At 36.8% G+C, this 24090-nt stretch overlaps 1 long non-coding RNA gene across 1 annotated transcript in view; it reads left to right on the top strand.

Moving 5' to 3' along the window:
• LOC123282607 (uncharacterized) overlaps positions 1 to 22229 on the top strand; it is a 30087-nt gene extending 7858 nt beyond the window's left edge. The window contains exons 2-3 of the long non-coding RNA XR_011499793.1: positions 14151 to 14273; positions 20493 to 22229. This is a non-coding gene — a long non-coding RNA (uncharacterized lncRNA). The remainder of the gene's footprint in view (positions 1 to 14150; positions 14274 to 20492) is intronic.
• Positions 22230 to 24090: the final 1861 nt, after the last annotated feature.

Genomic DNA, 24090 nt, shown 5'->3' with positions numbered 1-24090 from the left:
GTTCACTTTAAATAATAAAAAGCTCATCCAGGGATGCACACATGAGGATTGCTTATCCAGTGCTCCAAGCCTCCCCAGTAGTTTTAGATTACTGGCAGGAAAAGCTGAGACACATAGAGTTTGAATGGTCTTCTAGGGAGTGGCACTCACAAGCAGCACACTTCTGACCCACTACACTATCCTCAGAAGTTGTTTGGACTTTATGATAAAACAAAACTAAAAAAAAGGGAAATTGTCCATCTAAAGCCGACCACCTCCCAGATGGGCAGCCACCCATAGGAACTCTGGCTAGCTTCATGTGCAATACATACAGAGCTGTTACTTGCAAGTACTTAACAAAATGGGAAAGTTTGACAAAAGATCACTTCAATCGAAAGTGGCCAAAATAGGGAATTAATTTACTTGCATACACAACTGGAAAAAGCTGGCTATAAAATCAAAGACCCAATGGAAAGCCTATTTTAATCGATATTTTGAGGCTTCCAAATGAAATCAGGAATCCCGTATTGCCTCTTTAAAAGAAAATAATTCCAAATTCAATGAGAGATGTGCCAAATTGGAAAACGACAGCTGCACCAGTGACCACTCTAGAGAAAATTAAACCAAATCTGCTGCTCTCTGTCCTCTCTTGCTGAGCTCTCCTACTTCAACTCCCCCAAAATCCTTGATCTAAAACTAAGCAAGTGGAAATGGGTAAACTTTTGAGATAATTCGGAGTTATAATGGCCGTTCTGGGGAACCTTTGTTTCTGATAAGTCTACCTTAAGGGTCACCCTTAAAAGAGAGGATTCAAAACCTCTCAGAAACAAGGGAATGCATTCTTTGATTGGTATGCAGAAGCTTCTAAAAGACAAGATGACTTCTAAAAGGCAAAAAGCAGCTTTAAAAAGGCTCCCTACAGCAAAAAAGAAAAGCATCTTTAGTAAAAATCTTTGGCCATATGAGCAGGTAACCCTAACTTTGTCCATCTGCAATAGACACAATTTGGATCCAACTATTCTTTTCAGTTTTGTACCTGATACATGGCTAACATTTTTTAAACATCTCTCTTTGTGTCTGCATGTCTATGTGAGTATATCTGTCTCTCTCTATATATACATTTTTCTACCTCTGGATGTATACTTTCTTATATAGCTTGTTGGTTTGATTGAAATAAACATGCTTTCAGAGTTATCACATTGGATATGATACAGACATTATCTCTGTTATAAAATTTGACAGCAAAAACAGTAACTTAGCGTAATAGTTGATTTTGTCTAATGTCTCATGAAGTTTTTGTAGGCAATCTAAATATAATTATTGGGAAAAAGTAAACTAAATAGATGTGAAAGAGATGTTTTGGGGTGAACTTTTCAACAATAATTATGTTATGGTATATGTACTTAACTTTAAAACGTTTTGATACCTTGAAATCTTAGAGTTTTGTTAAATTAAGTTAAATGATAAAAAGTTATTGAGTATCCAGTTCATTTCCACATAAGATCAAATATTAGAATTAATTACTAAAGATAGATTTATCTGCCTTTGGCTTCTTATTTCAGAGAAACTGGAAAAATACTTGGGTTTATTAATAAACATGTTCTTTGCCACACTGAGAAATTTTCCATGAGAAAGCACGTTTCTAAACAGTCTCTATGCAAGGAAAGTAAGATGTATGTTTTCAGTAAGGAAGGTATAAGGAATGGATATGTTTTTGTTTGTTTTGTTAAGAAAGATAAATTTGTCCTAAAGTAGTAGGAAGGAAAGAAAGCATGGGACAAATTCTAAATTAGAGTTTGGTTTCCTTTCTATTCAAAGTATAATTTTCTGAGATTTTAGTCTGCTCTTGATAAAGAAGTTATGAAAGATCTTTCTTCACCTTTGATTTCATCTTCAGAGTGACTCATGGCAAGGACTTTGACATTTACTCCAGAATGCAGGTTTCTGATGAACTTTCAGATCCTGACTTCGTAAAAATTACAGAATTCTAATGGAGAAACTGATGACTTCATAAAACTACTAACAAAAGTATAGTTGAAGATATTTCTAAGACTGACTGGATACTGCAAGAATTGTGTGCCTAATCTTTCACTCATTGCTCAACCTTTATATATATTACTTAAGTCTGATAGTCTGATTTGATTGAATGGACACCAGAAGGAGAAAAAGCCGTAAACATCTTAAAGTCCATCTTTGCTCAGGCCCCAGCTTTAGGTCACCCTAATTTCTACTTGCCATTTTTTCTCTTTGTACACAAAGAGAAAGAAAATGCTTTAGGTGTATTAACTCAAGAACATGGTGGTCAACACTGACCTATAGGGTATTATAGTCATCACTTAGACTCAGTAGCAAAAGCACTTCCACCGTGTATGAGGGCTATTTCAGCAACAGCTGCCTTACATAAGGCTACTAAAGAAATAGTGATGTGGTCTTTTTTAACTATTTATGTCCCACACTCAGTTGAATCTCTTCTGAATTCTCATCACACTCTGTTATTCTGTATGCCAATTAGTCTCTTATAAAGTTCTGTTGCTTTCTGTAACTAATATTGCCTTAGCCAGATGTAATAATCTAAGCCCTACAGCATTGCTGTAAGCACCACAGGAGGAAAATGACCATGCTGCATTTTAATAACAGATTACTTTCTTCCTCTTAGGAATGACTTACAAGAGACTCCCATTGATAATGCTGATCTAATTTGGTTTACAGATGGATCTTACTTAAAGCATGAGCCAGGACATTATTGGACTGGACATGCAATAACATCCCCAGTGGACATAATTGAGAGTTATTATTTACCAGAAATAAAGGTAGCACAGCAAGCTGAATTAATTACTTTAACTTAGTCTTGTCACTTGGCTAAGGCCCAGGTGGCAAATATTTATACTGTCAGCTGCTATGCTTTTGGAGTAGCACACAACTTTGGAATGCTATGGAAACCTTGGGGAGGTTTATCCTAAGGGCAACCTATAAAAATGGAATACAGGTTACAGAATTATTAAATACTATACCACTACCAAAACAATTGGAAATTATTAAAATACTGGGTTATTCCAAATCTGGCACTTTGGAAGCTAAAGGAAATCATCTTGCTGATGCATCTGCTAAGCAGGCAGCTGTAAAAACTTATCCTGTTCAGCCTCAAGAATGCCCACTGCTATCTGTTAGTCCTGCTAGCCCAGTGAAAGATTTCCTTCTACAGACTCAAGAAATCACCATGGAAGAAGAGAAACCTATATGGCAACAAAAAGGGGAATTTTTGACCCCACCACACAAATGTAGTTTGGGCCCAATAAAAAACAACCCATAGTGCCTATTGGAACACAATTGGCAGTGCTCCAGTGTATGCATCAATTAACCCATTGGGCACCTAGAAAGGTGATTTTGTGGGGAAAACAATGTTTTTGGAAACTTTCTCCCACAGTGGCTCAGAAAGCCTATGCTCATTGTACTGTATGTGCTAAGTCTAATCCCAGGAGACTACTTCATGAGTCACAATGCCACTTTCCCCTTCCTAAGGGACCCTTTGAGGTATGGCAATTGGCCTTTGTTCAAATGTCACCATCTCAAGGATATAAATAGATCTTAGTAATGATGTGTATGTTTTCACATTGGGTTGAGGCTTTCCCTCACAGAAGAGCAGTGGCTTTAACATTAGGTAAATTGCTACTAGAAAGAATAATTCCTGTTTGGGGAATTCCTGTCAAGTTACACAGTGACTGGGGAACTCATTTCACTGGACAAATAATTAAATCTATTTGTGACATTTGGCCAATAATGCAACACTTTCACTGTGCTTATCCTCCCCTGTCCTCAGAATTAATGGAAAGAACTAATGGCACTATCAAGACTCAATGGGAAAAACTTTCAGAAGTGCTTAATGTCTCATGGCCAAAAGCTCTTCTGCTAGTGCTCCTCAATCTTAGATCTACACACTTTGGTAGACATCAGCTGTCTCCTTTGGAAATGATAACAGGGCAACTTGTGCAATTAGATGATGGAATGTATGAAACAACTTTGCTCAAAGGCAGTATCTTGCATTATGGTCAAGGTCTCATTAAGACACTAAAAAAGAAGAAATGAAAAATTAATGGCAGATTCTTTTCATAGCGAGCTCCCAGAAAATAAAGACCTTGAAGATGATGGACTACAACCTGGAGATTTTGGTTATTGGAAGGGACACCAAATTAAAGACTCTTTGCAGCCTTCTTGGAAAGGACCATACCAGGTACCATAGACCAATCCATTCACTGAAAAATTAAAAGGCATAAACTCATGGATTTACATTTCTCATTTAAAAAAGGCCCCTTATCCTGAGTGGATTTCAACTCCTGTTACTGACACCCAGCTTCCACTGGCCAAGACAAGTACTACCAAACCAGGATGAGAAGAAGCTGACATGTTGTAGACAGCTGTCCTAAGATCCAAGACCAGCCTGTATTCCCAACCTTATATCTCCTTATTTAAATTCTTAAGCTGTATACCCGTTTACAAAATATTTTAATTAACTACCAGAATATAATTTAAGATTTTCCTGATACTAGGGTTGTTTATCCAATCCACGTCTGAATGGGCCTCTAATGGCAATGTCTTCTTACAATAGGCTCATTCCTTTGCTTCACATGGCAATCAGTCCAATTGTTGGATATGTGGCCAACTTCTTTCTAGTACATCTGGATTACCTTGGGTGGGGGGGGGGGGTTGTCCCTTTCAAGGTATAGATTGTAAAGCTCTAAGATAATTTATTATGATATGTCTAGTTCCAATGTTCATAATTCATCTGATATTGCTAATTATGCTCCTGAAACTTGGCCAATAGCCAGTGCTATTAATGGTATAGGACATGGTTATTCCTTTTTCTGTTACTCAAACTATTCAGTTATCCTAGAAATTTGCCACCAACAAAAGAAACTGGATTCTACACCAAGAAGTATTGGAGGTTTCACACAAATCTGGGACGGATTTGTTTGGCTCACTCCTAGTTACAGGTCTTTAAGTACGTCAGCACCTTTATTCTTTGGACAGAGAAACCATTCCAAACAAAAGTTACCTAACTGTACCTGAAAAATATTGGGTGGATACCCCCAGAGCCATGTGAAAATACTGTCATTCTTAAAGAAAATGAGTGGTTTGGTCAAGACTGGTCTCGAAGGCCAAGCATTTTTTGGGTGGCACCTAATGGAGCTCATTGGTTATGTGGAACAAATCTTCGGCCTTGGCTACTACCTGGATGGCTGGGATGCTGCACCTTGAGGTTCCCTTGGATGCAGGGAAGGATTTGTCCTAAATTAACTGTTGCTAATCTTCCATCTCCTAAAGGCCAGATGGACTCATTCAGTGTTCCATTGGTATGACCACCTAGCAGCTATATTTGTTTCCTCCATAAGATTAAAAGATGTCATGTCACACATAGAAGCCCTGGCTAAATTTACTCAACAGGCCCTAACAAAAGCCTCACAGGAATAGCTTTATTGAATACTGAGATGTCCTTAATTAGAAAGGCTGTACTTCAAAATATACCTTAGATATTCTAACTGCATCCCAAGTTGGTATGTGTGCTCTATTTCAAACTGAATGTTGTGTTTTTATACCTGGTGAATCTTCCAATGTGTCATCTCTGTTAAAACACATAAAAACACAGATGAATGCCCTAAGCGATCCCTCACCAAGTCTTGATTTATTTAGTTGGCTCACTTCAGGTATTAGTTCCCTTCTGTGATCTGGATTACAATATTTATTTTTGTTACTTCTTGGAATTCTCCTACTGATCACAATATACAAGGTAGTTACAGTTTTCTTTACTCAATGATATGCAAGCTAGAGTAATGATCATTCAACAACTTGAGAAGGTTGGTCATTCTTATAATTCTGAACTAGCCTCTTTTTCTGATAAGGATTATGCTTAAGACATTCTTCTGAACTAAACACTTTATTATCATTGCTGCTATACCTGCTCTATAGTTGTTACAAAATCTTAGTGAAGTCCATGTACAATGTTTTTGTGCAGCAATCCAAAATTATTGACCTATGGAATGCTTCCCCTATCAGCACATACATATTTGTCTGCTCACTAAGTTCAGCCATTTTTCCTCCAATGTGGATAACTGGGTAAATCAATAAAAGCCCAGCTCTGAGGACATGATGGACCCAGGGCAGGGGTCAACCACCCTGACACTGAGGGACAATAAATTGATTATCAATGCTTTCTATCAAAAGATTATTGATCAAAATAATGAAAATAATAATAATAATAATAATGTTTTCACATATTGAGATATATGAGGAAGCCATTTTGGTTTAAATCTGATTTTGCCTAAAACTTGTTTTTCCTAAAGCAGCCTGACTTATGACCCACCAGACATGCATTGCACATCTGCTTCAAACATTTTTAAAAAGCAAAGAATGCACTCTTTAAAGATGGAGATGATGTCTCCCTCTCTGATGCTGATACCAGTACCTCTTTGAAGATAAGCTTTTGTTCTCAGAGAACTACAGTCAAATTGTCCTGCTGTGTATGTGTTAAACTGTGCCAAAACATCTCCTTGTGACTTTGTGAAAAAAATTGTATTCTTGTCATGTTTGATGTATATTCTTTGTTCTGAAATGATATACAACCATGTTATAAAACACGCTCCCCAGGAGAGCTTTCTTCCCTGTGGAAGACAGTGCTTCTGGGCTAGTTCTCACATTAGGCTCAATAAACATCACTCTTTCTTATCTACAGATTGGTTATTAATTATTTGCATCCATACCGAAAAAGAACATGAATTTGGGGAATATTTGAAACTGGAAGAATGACTTGGACATAAAAATTACACTTTGTGAATGTGATAATTTTGTCTAGGCATTTCTTGATGGACTAAAAAGGGCACTGGAAGCTTCTAGTTTTCTAAGAACTAAGTGGGTTTGTGATGCCCCAAAGGAAATTCAAGTTACTTCAAAGCAACAAAGCATTATGATATACATATATTTATGTAGTATTTGTTGAAATAGCCTGAGAAATTCTTAAGAAGACTCAAGGAAATTAGAATTTCTGGCTCTGAGTTTGAGAAGCAAAATAAACACTCCATTCCCTCAATACCAAGTTGTATGGTGGTACATAGTTAAAGAATGAGATTAACCAGTAAGAGAACTTTGGCAGGTAAAAACTGTCTTATCATTAAAAATTATAAAGCCTTAATGTCTCATAGCTCTCTATTGAATTTTAATATTTTTACCTGCTCATTACAGGGGTGGTGGGGTGGTCCTTTACCTTTACTTTACCAACAGCACACTCTTGGGGAATTGATGGAACATGTGTGCTTTGGCATGGATGCCCCTGACTTCTGATCCCAGCTCTTCCACCTACTCGCTGAGGGACCTCGGGCAAATCTGGTTTTATTCTACATCTGCAGTTAATGCCTGTCACACTATTACTGTGAAGAAAACATTTGTTAAACACAGAATACATTTCTTATGTGGAGATTTCAAGCTACTGTTTAATGAGTACTGACTACATATGTTGACATGTGTATTTGAACCGATCTTTTTATTTTCAGTATTTGGCAAGGGCCTGTGTGTCCATTCTGAGAGAGACTGTTGCATAAAATCATAGAAAGTTTGACTTTTAAGGTATTTTATAGACTGTTGCCCAGTGATTTTTGGACTTTTAGTAACAGAAACCTCTTTCCCAGAGAAAACAAGCCAAGACTGACATGTGGAAGAGGTAAAGAACATCCCCAGTGACCCTAAGACATGTCAGCAGAGCCCCAGGGGAGTTTGGAGCACAGCTTACAAATGAGACATTTAATTCAGTAGTCTGATTTTAAACAGCAGGAAATAAGGCTCAGAGAGGTTGAGTAAATTACCAAAATAACATAGCTGGCAAATTGCAGATTCAGTACACAAATCCATTTTTTTCTCCAAATCAAGCAATCCCATGTGAGACATGGTAAAAATAATATACTAAGAAGGTCAATACAAAAACTAATATTAACTGGAAACTGTAAAAGAAATAAACAAATTAAGCCTTATAGATGTATTTAAAAATCCTTGTCTGGAGATCAGTTGAGAAAAAGTATATACTTAAGGCAGCAAGAGGTGTACTGCAGTTCTTTGTCTTCATGACTTATGGATAGACATAGCTATTTCCTCTTTTTATTGCACCATCCCTAGAGGCATTAGGTTTTTATAGCGACTTTTCATATTTAAGTAGTTATTTAATGAGTTGCTATTGAAACGAGGAAAAGTTAGAGTGTAATATGTTTTTCTCCCTGATTTTTAAAACTAAGCAACCATTAATAATTCTGCATGCTTTGTAAATATGTGGTAGGAATTTTCACTCTCATCTTACACTTGAATAACTTCCAAGGTAATAGTTATGCAACAAGTGTGGGAAGATAAAAGAGAGGAGTCCTGGCATATCACCTGTACAAATTGGGGATTCTTCCCAGCAGGAATTCAGATGTTGAAACATCTGGAAATTAGTTCACAAGCTTAAACTGAAGCAATGGTATGTTGATCATTACCCTTGGATTACAGATCCTTTTTGAGAATTTGATGAAAGCCATGGACCTGCTCACCGGAAAAAGTCACATAGCTTCTTGATTGTGTGAGGCTTACAGACATTGTTGTATCTGTGTGTGGACTCCACGTTGAGTGTCTCTGTTCTCTTAATGTGGTCTTCACACAGGCTGGCATAGTTTTAAGATGCATCAATAGGAATGTGCTCAGTGCTCAAACCTTACACAAATATTGACTAAGTAGCTGTCGCATCTGGTTGCTGTGGTAGATACAGTGGAGGCACTTAATTCACATAGGAGGGAAAGGGGGTGATATTGGGGGCAAGTGGTTAGGAAGAAATGTGTATGATATCCCAAAAGTGATAGATAAAGGATCTGTGAGCCATGTTGGATGATGAAAGTTTAAAGGAATGCAATTGTATGGCTAGGAGGAAATAAAGTATGTCATGATGATGTCTTTAATGAATATTTAAGGAGCAGTTAAGTATTAGAAGAAGAGATAGGATTTTGATATCTTATTCTATGGGTTGCTCTTAAAGGTAAACTAGGGATCTATGGATTTTGAACCCTAGACAGCAGCTTTAGCTGAGTGTCAGCACATACTCTTCAAGTCGTGGCTAACTTTCCAACCATCTTCTCATCCCTAGACCCACTCCAAGACAAACATGATGACCATCAGCTTGAGATGCTCACCTGTGCTTTCCCTTCAAAAGGGACAAGTTTGACTAAGGGCGCCTTATACTTGAACATCTCAAGACTTTAATATAGTACCTATTTTACCTTCCCTTGATACACAGCTATGAGCCTCTGAAGGACACAAAACATGTCTTATTCCTTATGTGTCTCCAACACCAAGCACAATGCAATCAGTGTGCAAAATGAATCAGGGAATGAGTGAATTGTAACCTCCTCACTAAACCTCCTCCAGGGAATGCTCTACAAACTTAAGTGCCTTGTGGTTTTATTCATTTATTCATTCAACAAATGGATCAAATTTTTGAAGCCCTAGAGAAAAATAAAATTCAGCCTCCTGAATAGCCAACTCACCTTGCTTTACTTGATGCTTGAAGTGTCATTGCCACTTTTCCTTTCCAAAATTCCACCCATACCTGTTCTACCTGAAACCATTTTTCCACTGCAGAAGCATCAACTACTAGCCACAGCCACAGGATGTGCATTAACATTCAGTCTTGCTATGACTCATGTTTGTAAAGTGAGTGAATATTCTCTCACTTACCAATTGGGTAGCTAAACAAGAAAATCAATTGATGAGAAAAGGAAACCTGTTGAAAAATGGGCAGTATGCATCCCCAAAGCCCCTTTTTCATTTTTGAAGCAGAAGCACCAAGTCATTTTCATCCACTGAAGTGCTTTGCTAAGATGAAAAGATCCAAATTGCACTGCCTTCTCCCAGATGCAGAGAGCATTGACTTGAAAATCTGAGTTGGTCCTCTAAAACTTAGGTGGGAGAAGTGCTTAGAGGGAAGAAAAAAGAAAGAGAGACTGAGAGAAGAAAAGAAAGAAACAAAGAAAGAGAGAGGGAGGAAGGGAGGGAGAGAGAGAGAGAAAGAGAAAGAAGAAAAGAAGGAAAGAAGGAAAAAAGAGAGAGGAAGGAAGGAGGGAGGGAGGGAAGGAGGGAAGGAAGAAAAAGCGGATCAAGATTAACAATGAAAAGGTCTGGAACATTTGCCTTAGTTGCCTTCTGCTAGGTGTGGATTGGCTAACTTTATTGAAATTTTGTATGAGGCAATATAGGTTCAAGAGTGATTTCCTGTGTGAGTAACAGGATGAAATGCTTTCTTAAGAAGAAATAAATGAAACAGTGAAACTGGTTTATAGAGCCGAGACAGTGGGAGATTGTGGTTTAAGAAAAGGAGTACTATCTCTGAATCCAGATGGATCTGAGTTTAACTTCCAGCTCTGGCACTTACCAGCTAGATAGCATGGGACTATCTGGATAACTTCAGTTTCCACATTGAGCAAATGCTTGATTAATAATAGCTCCAAATGTTGTCAGAGTGTTAGTTATGGTATTATACCTTTAAAGAAGTAGAGATGTTATAACATGATGTGACTTGGGTCAAAGTTTTTACTGTCTTCATGGCTCCCAACAGTCTGGCTGTAGGAGAGAAGTTTCCAAATAGATGCAAAAGTTTACTTCATGTAAAACGTATTTGTTGCATTGAATGAAGTAGTTTACTTTTCCTTAACTGCTGCTGTGCTTGAAATTACACAGATAATAAGCTGCTGCACTTGAAGCAATTAGTCTGCAGTTTTCTACTCTATTAAATTCACTTAAGCATATGGCTGAATAGTTATGCTGAGGCACTTGAAGCTTAGTTGTGATTTTTTTAGTTGTCAGAAAAGTATTTGCAATTTAGATGCTTATCTAACTTAGTTCAATAGTGATACTGTTATGAACCTGGAGTGGTCAAGCAGCTAATGTATGTAACTTTGCATGCAAAGTAGACGGTTTACTTTAAATTTATTAAAATTTTGCAGTGTGGCCGGATTTTATGATTACTGACCTTGGTTTCCGAAAAATTATGGTCCTTGTAATTAATGGATATAAGATTAGAATTTTTTATTAGTTTATTTCCATACTGTAATATTTTTGTTGAAAACTTCAGATTTGTATAATTGTATTGTCATTGCTTGAATAAGGAAATTATACTTAAAGTAACAGATAGTAATTAAATCCAATAAAAATGTAAAGAAAATAAAGATCACTGTGAACTGATTGTCTTGTGCCTTTGTGAAGCTCATAGTGGCTTACAGAAAATGTTCTCATCAAATGAGTACTGAAGAAAGGCAATACTAAACTTATGTGTGTTTTTCACTCAGATCTTAATTTCATGAAAGAAACTCAAAATACCTTTTAATTGTGTAGTAGCTTCTGAGCTGATTCAATGTCTTAAATTTTAGGAGTATACAGAGAATTTAGAAAAAACATCAGATTTTAAATTTTGAAAAAGAAAAATTTTATGAGGTTTCCCCTGTGGGAGAATCCTCACTTCTAGTCTCAAATCACCTGTTTGTTGGCACTGAAAATATTCATGGAGATTGTGTATTGCATAGTTTTATTTAGAAATGTGTGCGAGAGTCTTTGGTGATGTTGGATTCATTATTTATCCTTTTTATGCTCACTTTTTCCATTCTTATGAATGTCAATTGTTTTCTTACATTATCCAGTGAAGAGGTGTAATGAATTGAAAGACAATGAAAGCTATTATGGGGAAAAATTATTAAGCCATAAATCAGTTTTGTCTATATAAACCACACTCTCTCCTATACTCCTTGCCTCTCTTTCAACCCCCCACCTATTAGACCAAAAACCTAGGGATTACTTCACTGAAGGTTCTTTGAAAATTATCTGCACACTGATGAAACTTGGAAAGGTACATCTCTTGACTGATTTTTATTGAGCAGGTTGAAGATTCTCCAGTTTAGGCCTATTGTAGCATAGCTAGAAATCACTGACAGACAATAAGTTATAGCTGCAAAGTGGGGATAGTGAGATGTATTTCTGTCCCTTTGTTCATCAGGATGTATTATTTAAATTCTTCCTGGGCCCAGTAAGTTGAGTAGTAACAATCGAATATCATTTGTCCCCAGCTGTATGCATGAACATATATGTTAGAGAAAAAAGAAACAGCTTTAGTGTAGTTGACCATTTCAGAGATATGTTATCTCTTAGTTTTTTCTTGGCTGTTAGGATCATTGATGTGGAAGATGTGTGCATACACATGCACATCTATCCTTCCATCCATCCTGTCTTACCCACTGCTCTGGCTTTGAAAGATATCACTTTGCTTCCATGTGCTGATCTTCAATTGGTTCCTAAGGCTTGCTGCTAGAGAAGGAGGCTGTCATGTTAGAGGAAAGTAATAAAGTATAAACACTCAAGAATTGCCTAAATACAGACTCTTTAGAGCACTATTGAACTTGCTCGCCAGTCTTACTGATTTTTTAGAGTAAAAATTGTACCTGATGGTTATCTATTTTGTGTAAAAATGCAAAGACTGTTCTGATGTAAGGATTGAAATAAAACAATCACTTTTTTTGCCCTCAAATTTTTTTTGCTCTAAGGCAGGTGAAATTTTTATTTCCAAAGACGAGAATAAAATATAATTTTTCTCTATATAATTTTAATATCTAAAATAGAGTAGTAATACCACTGTATATTTCTATAACATTTAACACCAGTGCTAATAAAAATGTAACACAAGCTACATATACAATTTTAAATTTTTATAGCCACGTTAAAAATTAAAAAGAACTAGATGGAATTAATTTTATAATGGATTTTATTTAACCCAATATATCCAAAATCTTATCATTACAACATGAAACTAATCTCAAAAATTATTAATGAAATCTTTTGCATTTTTTCTTTGTGCATACTAAATCTTTGAAATTGGATGTGTATTTTATACCCACAGCACATCTCGATTCAGACTAGTCACATTTCAAGTGCTGAATTTTCATATGTGGCTAATGTCTAGCATTTTGGATAACAGCTCCATTCTGTACTTGGCTTCACATAAATTACCTCGTATTATCACTTCTACAGTAAAATGAATGATTCATCTCCAGGTAATACAAACTGTATCACATTATGAAGGGAAAACTTAGCCTATTGTGCTTCTATTTGAACTTACATAAGGTAGTATTGTTTACATATAAATATTTGCAAGAAGACATGGCAGGACCACACAGCCCCAGGTAGCAGCACCCCTGACACCAACTCCACCAGCAGTGGGAGCTCCATACAAGTCCCTGAGTTCACTAATTCTCTCCTCCATAAAGTCTACTCTGCTTTTTGTGTTTTTCAAATGATTTTTATCTGATTGTGTTCTTCATCTTCAGAAATTCTGAGCTTCAATCTCTTTGGTGAAGTATCTTTCTGTTCATTAATTTTATTCCTGAGCTCATTCAACTGTCTTTCAGAGTTTTCTTGTAGCTTGTTGAGTTTCTTTGACTGCTATTTTGAATTCTTTTTCAGTTAGATTGTAAGCTTCTGTGACTTCAGATTTGGTTTCTGAAGAGTTGTGATTCCCCTTCTGTTCTGCAGTGTTACTGTAGTTCTTCATGGTGTGTGATGAATTGATCTTTTGCTGCTGCTTTTGTGGTAATAATCAACTTATCTTATTTGGGTATGGCTTTGGTTACTTTGCTTCTGGTTACCTGGGTTTTGTGTTCCTCCACTGGCTTTCTGTGGGCTCAGATGTTGTTGTCCTGTGCAACACCTGTGTTGCTGTTCCCCAGTTGTCTGAGGGTGCTGGTTGCACTGCTACCAGGAATACTGGGTTCACAGGTGTTGCTGTTGCTGGTAGGGTCTATATCAGAACAAGTTAGCAAAGACTTAATTATAACAGAAATGATTATGGGAAAGAAAGCATCAAAAATAACTATAAACACTTCAATTTGGTTACAAATTCACAGCACAAATAAGAATAATTTGTGACAACAAAAACATAGAAGAGGAGATAGCGATGGAATCTGCATAGGCTAATAGAGATAAGAGGCTATCAGAAAAAAGACTATCTTATCTATGAGATCTTTTATACAAACTTCATGGTAACCACAAAACAAAAAATCACAGCAGAGGATGTCAGCAACATGGTGGAGTGATTGTTCCCTTTTTTTTTCCCTCCTTTTGAGCTGCAGCTAAATGGGCATTCATTGACCAATGGATGAAGCCCACACAGCACAATAGGATGCCTGAGAGATGCACGCAGCTATACCTCTGAGGATGGATGGATTGGCACCCCCAGGAAGTGGCGGAGATAGGTGAGCACACCCTGATTTCCCCCCAAGTAGCCCTATGCATGCACACAAATGCTTCCCAGGCATGTACAAACACTTACAGTGCAGCTGCACTCCCAAAGTGGGAACATGTCTGGGCAGCCGTGAGAATAGACATGGCAGTTTTGAACACACATGCACTTACTTTCCTGGCAGGGAGGGGGAGCCCACAAGCCCCTGTGCCATAAAGGAGCAGCCATAGCTTGGGTCCCAGCAGGGAAGCCCCATGAGACAAGCTCAGCGGCCTCGCAGAATGCAGATTGTAAATGGGGACCTCAGCATATTTCCACACTGGGGCGAACACTTCCCAGGCACACATGAGTACTCACTGTGCAGCTGCACTCCCAAAGAGGGAATGTGTCCCGGGCAGCTGTGGGAATAGGCGCAATAGTTTTGAGCCCACTGCTCATCACTTTCTGGCAGGGAGGGGGAGCTCAGAGTACCCCTGAGACACCAAAGAGTGGCCCTAGCCTAGTGAGGAAGCCCTGCCCAACAAGACCAGTCTGCACAAGTGCCTGAATGCACCCCAGGCTGGGGAAAGCACCCATAATACCTCCACAGCTTCCAGCAGACGAGGTAGAGCCAGAAACACTGCTCCTGCTCCCCTCTAGCAGGAACAAGGGAAATGTGCATCCTAAGAATACCACAAATGCCCTGACAAAAGATTAGTTCATCAAACTCAATGAGAAACTGCAGCAACAATTCAGACCAGAAGTAAAATGACAATTCTCCAGGAACTAACACTTAAGACACAGAAATATACAACCTAAATGACAGAGAATTCAAAATAGCCATCATAAGGAAACTCAACGACTTACAATAAAACATGGAAAGACAATTCAAGGACCTCAGTAATAAAATGAATCTCCTCACCACAGAGATTGAAACTACAAAAAAAGTCAAGCAGAAATTCTAGGTGCGAAAAACAAATTAATGAAATAATCTAGAATCATTAAGAAATAGAATTGATTTTATGGAGGAAAGAATTAGTCTTCTTGAGGATAAAAATGTAGAAATTCTATAGGTGAAGGATGAGACAGAACTAAGATTTTTTAAAAATGAAGGAATTCCTTGAGAAATATCCAACCCAATTAGGAAAAGCAACAGAATGATTATAGGTGTCCGAGAGGGAGAAAGGAGCAGAGAACTTGTTCAAAAAAATAATTGCTGAGAACTTCCCAAACATGAGGATGGTTTCAGATTTACAGATAAACGAAGTTAATAGAAAGCCCAATGTTATCAATGCAAAAAGACCCTCTCCAAGGCATATAATAGTGAAAATGGCAAAAGTTTGGGATAAAGAAAGAATATGAGGAGCAGCAAGGCGGAAGAAAATAGCCTACAAAGGAAACCCTACCAGGCTGTCAGTGGATTTCTCAGCAGAAACCCTACAGGCTAGGAGAGAATGGAATGATATATTCAAAATACTGAAAGACAAAAACTTTCAGCCAAGAATACTCTATCCAGCAAAACTTTCCTTCAGATACAATTGAGAAATAAAAGCTTTCTCAGATAAACAAAAGCTGAGGGATGTCGTTGCCAATAGACCTCCCCTACAAGAAATAATTAAAGATGCCCTCACACAGGCAACAAAAAAGCAAAGGTCTACAAAGCTCTGAGTAAGGAGATAAATAGACAGACATGATCAGAAACCTGCAGCTCTGTACTAGAACAGGGAGGCAAAGGCTCAATTACAACTTAAAAGAGAAAGGGAAAGAAAGCATCAAAAGTAATGATAAACACTTCAACTTAGCCACAAACTCTCAAAATTAAGAATAGAACGATAGGTAACAACAGTTACTCAGAAGGGGAGAGAAAAGGGCAGGAACCTGCTCAGGTTAATGGAGGTAAGAGGCTATAATAAAATGGACTATCTCATCTCCAATATCTTTCATAAAATCCTCACTGTAACCACTAAACAAAAAATCAGAGCAGAGCCACAATTCACAACAAGAAAGAGAACTGAGAAATCCCTCTCAGAAAACCAACAAAATGAAATAGTAGTCAGAAATAGAAAGGAAGAGAATCAGCGGAAACATAGAACAACCAGAAAACAAGAGATAAAATGCCAGCATTAGGCCCTCATATAACAATAGTCTCTAAATGTTAAGGGACTGAACTCTCCAATCAAAAGACATAGAGCAACTGGATGGATTAAAAAACAAGACCCCACAATATGCTGCCTCAAGGAAACACACCTCAACTACAAAGAGAAACATAGGCTTAGAGTGAAGGGATGGAAGACAATACTCCAAGCTAATGACCAACAAAAGAAAGCAAGTGTTGCCATACTTTTATCAGACAAAGTAGACTTCAAGGTAAAAAAGACAATGAGAGACAAAAATGGTCAGTATTTAATGATAAAAGGGACATTCCACCAAGAGGACATAACACTGAATAATATATATGCACCTAACAGAGTGGTACCAAAGTACATAAAGCAATTATTAACAGACCTACAGGGAGAAATTAACAGCAACACAATAATAGTAGGGAACCTCAACACCTCACTTACTTCATCGGACAGATCATCTAGACAAAAAGGCAACAAGTAAATAGTAGCTTTAATGACACACTTGACCAGATGGACTTAATAGACATATATAGAGCATTCCATGCAAAAACAGTGGAATATATATTCTTCTCAAATGCCCATGAAACATTCTCAAAGATAGACCATATGTTGGGTAACAAGGCAAGCCTCAATAAATTCAAGAAGTTTGAAATCATCCCAACTGTCTTTTCTGACCACAATGCTATGAACTAGAAATCAACCACAAGAACAAAACTGGGAAAGTCAGAAATATGTGGAGACTAAACAACATGTTATTGAATAGCAATTGGATCATTGAAAAAATCAAAGAGGAAATTAAAAAATACCTGGAGACAAGCTAAAATGAAAATAAAGCATACCAACTCTTATAGGATGCAGCAAAAGCAGTCATAAGATGGAAATTCATAGCAATACAGGCCCAACTCAACAAGCAAGAAAAATCTCAAATAAGTAATTTTAAAATGCACCTAACAGAGCTAGAAGAAGAAGAACAGACAAAGACTAAAATCAGCAGAAGGATGGAAATAATAAAAACCAGAGCAGAAATAAATTAAATAGAGACTAAAAAAAAACAGTAAAAAGGATCAATGAAACTAAGAGTTGGTTCTTTGAGAAGATAAAGAAATTTGAAAAACCCTTAGCCAGACTCACCAAGAAAAAAAGAGAGAAGACTGAAATAAATAAAATTAGAAATGAAAGAGGAAAAATTACAACAGATACTGCAGAAATACAAAGGATTATAAGAGAATACTATGAAAAACTTTATGACCACAAATTTGATAAACCATAAGAAATGGATGAATTCCTAGACTCATACAATCTCCCAAAACTGAATCAAGAAGAAACAGAGAATCTGAACAGACAAATCACAAGTACAGAGATGGAAACAGTAATCTAAAACCTCCCAAAAACAAAAGTCCAGGACCAGATGGCTTTTCTGGAGAATTCTACCAAACATTCAAAGAAGATTTAGTACCTATTCTTCTCAAACTATTCCAAAAAATTTAAGAAGATGGAACACTTCCTAACACAACCTATGAAGCCAACATTAACCTTACACCAAAAACAGACAAGGATGACACAAAGAAGGAAAACTACAGGCCAATATCACTGATGAACTTAGATGCAAAAATCCTCAACAAAATATTGGCAAACCAAATACAGCAATACATTAAAAGAATTGTACACCACAATCAAGTGGGATTCATTCCAGGGACACAGGGATGGTTCAATGTCCAGAAATCAATCAATGTGATACACCACATTAACAAAATGAGGAATAAAAATCATCTCAATAGATGCAGAGAAAGCATTTGACAAGATCCAACATCCATTTATGATTTTAAAAAACTCTCACTAAAGTGGGTATTGAAGTAAAATACCTCAACATAATAAAGGCCATATACGACAAACCCACAGTCAACATCATACTTAATGGTGAAAAACTGAAAGCTATCCCTCTGAGAACAGGAACAAGACAAGAGTGCCCACTCTTGACACTCGTATTCAACATAGTACTGGAGGTATTGACCAGAGCAATTAGGCAAAAAAAAGAAATAAAAGGAATTCAAATTGGAAAGGAAGAATTGAAACTTTCATTATTTGAAGATGATATGATTCTATAAATAGAAAACCCTAAAGAATCCACCACTAAACTACTAGAAATAATCAACTACAGCAAAGTTGCAGGGTACAAATTCAATTAAAAGAAATCAGTTGCATTCCTATACCCCAACAATGAACTAGCAGAAAAAGAAATCAAGAATACAATCCCATTTACAATTGCAACAAAAAGAAAAAAATACCTGGGAATAAACGTAACGAAAGAGGTGAGAGACCTGTACACTGAAAACTATAAGTCATTACTGAAAGAAATTGAAGAAGACATAAAGAAATGGAAAGATATTCTATGTTCATGGGTCAGAAGAATAAACATAGTCAAAATGTCCATACTATCTAAAGCAATCTACAGATTCAACAAAATCCCTATCAGAATCCCAATGACATTCTTTACAGAAATAGAACAAAGAATCCAAAAATTTAGATGGAACAACAAAAGACCCTGAATAACCAAAGAAATCCCGAGAAAAAAGAATAAAGCTGGAGGCATCACAATCTCTGACTTCAAAACATACTACAAAGCTATAGTAGTCAAAACAGCATGGTACTGGCACAAAAACAGACAAAAAGATCAATGGATGAGAATTGAAAGCCCAGAAATAAGACTACACATCTGTGGACAGCAAATCTTTGACAAAGCGTTCAGGAACATACAACGGATAAAAGAAAGTCTTTTCAACAAATGATGTTGGGAAAACTGGTCAGCCGTGTGCAAAAGAATGAATGTAGACCATTATCTTACACCATACACTAAAATTAACTCAAAATGGATTAAAGACTTCAATGTGAGACTTGAAATCATAAAACTCCTAGAAGAAGATAAAGGCAGTTCACTCTTTGACATCGGTCTTAGCAGCATCTTTTTGAATTTCATGTCTACTCAGGCAAGGGAAACAAAGGAAAAAATTAAAAAATGGGACTACATGAGAATAAAAAGCTTCTGCAAGGCATAGGAAACCATGAACAAAACAAAAAGACAACCCACCAACTGGGAGAAAATATTTGCAAATTATATATTTGACACAATGTTAATTTCCAAAATATATAAAGAACTCATACAACTCAACAATACTAAAAAAAAAAAATCTGATAAAAAATGGGCAGAGGATATGAACAGACATTTTTCCAAAGAAGTTATACAGATGGCCAAAAGGCACATGAAAAGATGTTCAACATCACTTATTATTAGGGAAATAAAAATCAAAACTACAATGAGGTATCACCTCACACCCATCAGAATGCCTATAATTAACAAGACAAGAAATACAATTGTTGAAGAGGGTGTAGAGAAAAGGGAACCCTCATATCCTGCTGGTGGGAATGCAAACTGGTGCAGCCACTATGAAAAACAGTATGGAGATTTCTCAAAAAATAAAAATAGAAATACCATATGATCCAGCTATTCCACTACGGGAATTTATCCAAAGAACATGAAATGAACAATTCAAAAAGATTTATGCATCTCTATGTTCATCGAAGCCTTATTCATGATAGCCAAGATATGGAAGCAACCCAAGTACCCATCAATGGACGAATGGATAAAGAAGATGTGGTATATATATACAATGGAATACTACTCAGCCATAAAAAAGACAAAAATCATGCCATTTGCAACAACATGGATGGACCTTAAGGTTATTATGCTAAGTGCAATAATCTGCACAAAGACAAACACTGTATGATTTCACTCATAGGTGAAGGTAAACCAACACATGGGTAAAGAGAACAGATTGGTGGTTACTAGAAGGTAAGGTGTTGAGGAGGGCAAAAGAGGTAAAGGGGCACGTATGTATGGTCACGGATAAAAACTAGACTATTGGTGGTGAACAAGACCAATCTATAAATCTATAGATCTATAAATCTAAGATCAGTCTATAAATAAACTGATATATATTAGTATACACCTGAAATTTACACAATGTTATTATAGGCCAATGTGACCTCAATAAAATAATTAAATTTTTAAACAAAAAAGAAATGGGAAATTTTCATATAAAGTAGGTTCAATAATTGTTCTTCCCTCCCTGCAGACATTGGCCCGTGCACTTCTGTTTTAAGCAAAAGTAAGATTTATTGGAAAGATGCTGGAGTTGATCATGGAATCGCAGAGGACTGAGAGATCAATCCTCGGACAGTGCAGCCGCAGCAGCTGTTCTCTCATAGACTCTTTTTCCTCATACAGAAAGGCTGGCTGCCAGCAGCTTCCACAACCACACCCTCTAGCTCAGTTCCTAGGAGAGAGCGCTCCCCTTCTTGCCATCTCCAGCCAGGAAAAACTCATGGATGGACTCTGCCTGGCTTAGCTTAACTCACAAGTCCATCTGCAGACCCGTTACCCGGTCTTGAGACAGAGGCACTATGATCCCACGTTGTGAATTGTAAAATGTAACCATTAGGAAGTAGACTTCAAATGCTCGTATCATATTATAATACTATGCATATTTGTGTTTATAGAAGGAAACGCATTTGAAATGTAGAGAAGCAGAACAGTGTGTTTTCTCATCAGTTCTTCTTTGGGCAAAATAAGCATAATCTGACTAAATCTGCATTTCTAACCTGCGCTGTCACCTTGCTCTTACACCTTAACAAGCAAACTATATGAGAAGAATGATCAGCAATAGAAGCAAGATGATTTTCTTTTGGTCCAAAACTTTGTACCTGGTGATATTCTGTGCCATGAAAAGAATCATGCTTAATAATTCATTTGTCAGCTGTGTTAGGCACTGTGGAAGATTCCAAACAGCATGAAATCTAACCTCTGCCTTCAGAGAGCTTAACAGTTTTCTGTGGCAGGGAAATTAGAGTACATCTGTGAAAACATATTAGTATAGGACAGAACAGAAAATTTCTTAGACTCTAACAAATGTTTTAATTCCAGGTGTACTCAGGAAGATAGTAGCATTTTTGGATGTCTACTATGAAGAGAAAAGTATGTACTGAGATGGGTTTTATAGGCAGTAAACATTACAGTCCTTGTCTTCAAGACATTTGAAGCATACAACATGCTCACATTAGCTAAATATGCTTACTTCAAATGCCTATACTTATGTCACATGACTGTGAAGTTATCAACCTGGTTTCAAAAGCCATACACAAAAATCAAATCAGGTAATGTGTGTAAAAGTTCATTGTTAACTGTAGTACCATACAAACTGAGGTGATATTACTGTGATCATATCTTCCATTTTATTGTTCATGATGGAAGCTGGCCTACTTGTGGAGAAGAATGGGCCCATTATTCCTGTTTGGGAAAATAAATGGAATAATAAAGAAGACTCAAAACCAAATGAAATGCCATTCCATACACATTTTGAAAAAGTTTATAGAGTAATTTAAGCATGAAGAGCTATTCTAAGCATAATAATAAACTGTAAAGGATATTGTTTCCTTTCCAAGATTCACTTTTCCAAGATGGCTCAAATGTGAAAGTCTCTTTTGGAGTTTATGTATAGTTCTTTAAATTGGCACATTTGGCCTAAAGCAAGAGGAAAAACTGAGTACAATGTACCATTTTGTCAATCAGGGCAGAGCCTTGAATGGAGGATTAAGTGGGTAGGGCTCCATGGAAGAAATAGGACATATTCTTTGCTATTCAGAGATATCCTATGGGTTGATGAAATTATATTTACTTTAACAAGCCTTGCTTAATACTGCACGTTCACAATTACCTTCCACTTGTACAGCATGTTGCTCAGGAAGAAATCTATTCCTATCCTTAATGTTCCAGTCTTTCTTTCCTTGTTTTAACTATGTTCTAAATAATTTATAAATACTTTGTTGCTGGTGAATTGTTTTCTTTTTCGGCCCTTCAGTATAGGCATAGCTTAATACTGGCTATATTTCCATTTGCCTTTTTTCTTTGTTTCTCATTGGTCCATATCAGACCTAAGCTTCAATTTTCTTTTCCTTCAGCCACAGATATCCTAGTGTATAATATTTCCTTCTGGGTTCTATCAAATGTAACCCTACTTAATCACACCTTCATCTTGGTCATTACCCCAGGCCACCATACTCTATATCAGTTTTATGAGTATTTTCTGGTCTGAAGGGCATTTGTTTTATTCAGGCACAGGAGATTCTGTCTTCTAAGAATGTTATGAGTTTTAACATGATGTAGAAACCGTGATGCTAACTGACATTACACAGAACTTTACAGGTTACTCAGCCTCTCACAGACAGGCGTTTACTTGGTCCTTTCAAACTCTTGGGGTGGGATTTATCATCTCCAATTTTCTCATGAGGAAATGGAAGTTCAGTGAGAGATTGTGCACAGGCCTATGGTAGCTGGTAAACGGTAGAATTGGGGCTGAGATTGGGTTTCCTCACTCCATGCCCATTGCGCTTTCCATCGTATTACAAGCCATTCTGCTTAGGAGGGATTTAGGGCTTATATAGCAAATAATATTTTTCAGGGAATCTGCTTACAACAACAAAAAATTTTTCTCTCCAAAATGTTCATGCCTGGCCTGGATAAACATGAGCTCCCACTGCCCACCATTGCCTCTAGGATTTACTTTATAGCTTTATTTCAAATACAAACTGAGTTTTCATTATTCTTCCTTACAGTTAATCTCTTTACACACTGCCCTAGGAATCACTTTTAAAATGGACAGGAGTTTAGCTGGAGTCTCTCTTCTGTGATGGGAATTCCATTCCCAAAGAACTAGAGCAATATTTCTTAATTGAATATTTACTGTAATGATCAAGAAGGAGTCAGTTGGTCCTGTTTGCTTTATTTTCATTGTAAACTAAAGATTTGGATGGTATTTCCATGATTTATTGAGAACTGCACCAAGATTCTCAGTATTCAATAAACATAGTTAAGAAGTAGAGGAAAGACATATATTTTTCATCATACACACAACTCTAAATGTTTAGGCCAAAGGCACATATTTTTAGGACCTTACAAAAGTAGATACATTTTTAATGGGTTCAAGTAACAAATATAAATTCTATCTCTCTATTACCTGAATATCTTAACTGTTTGGAGGTTTTATTATCGGAAACTGCCAAATAACATGCATATATCATTTTAGTTGAAACTTAAGCCTGGCAGTTTTATTGAGAAAAATGGATTTTAAGTTATTTTTCATACATAAAGGTTGCTAAGCCTATGCTTAATTGGTGAAGATATGGATGATCTTATCTCCATGCTTCAAGGAAAAAATAAAACCTCACTATCTTATATCCTCGAGATTTGGCAAAAGATGATCAATTAACTGTCTAAAAATCTGTAATAAAATGACTGTAGGGAGTAAAACAAACTGAATTGTGTCCAATTCAGCTCATTAAAATATGAATGACCCTGTGCCAGAGATGTCTGTGGCAATCCAGCCTTTGATTCTATTTATGGAGATGTTACCCTCGTGTGGCTCCAGTCCCTGTGCAGAAACATAATGTGGTCATATCTTTTGTGGTTCCTAATTCATGTGAGATTAGTCGTTCATATTCTTAAGTCATCTCTGAAGATAAAAGTCAGAGTTCAAAATCTATGTTTTGATGAAGCAAGGATGGAGACATAATCATGATAAAATTGAACATATTATCCTAGGATCATGATTTAAAAGATTTGAGAACTCTTCCTGACACCAGTGGGTTCATTGGTATCTCTTGTCGTCATAGGAGACT

Source organism: Equus asinus, chromosome X, assembly GCF_041296235.1.
Source record: "Equus asinus isolate D_3611 breed Donkey chromosome X, EquAss-T2T_v2, whole genome shotgun sequence".
In the NCBI taxonomy this organism is placed as follows: Eukaryota; Metazoa; Chordata; class Mammalia; order Perissodactyla; family Equidae; genus Equus; species Equus asinus.
Note: the sequence above shows the minus strand (reverse complement) of the source record. Positions and strands in the feature narration are given on the sequence as shown.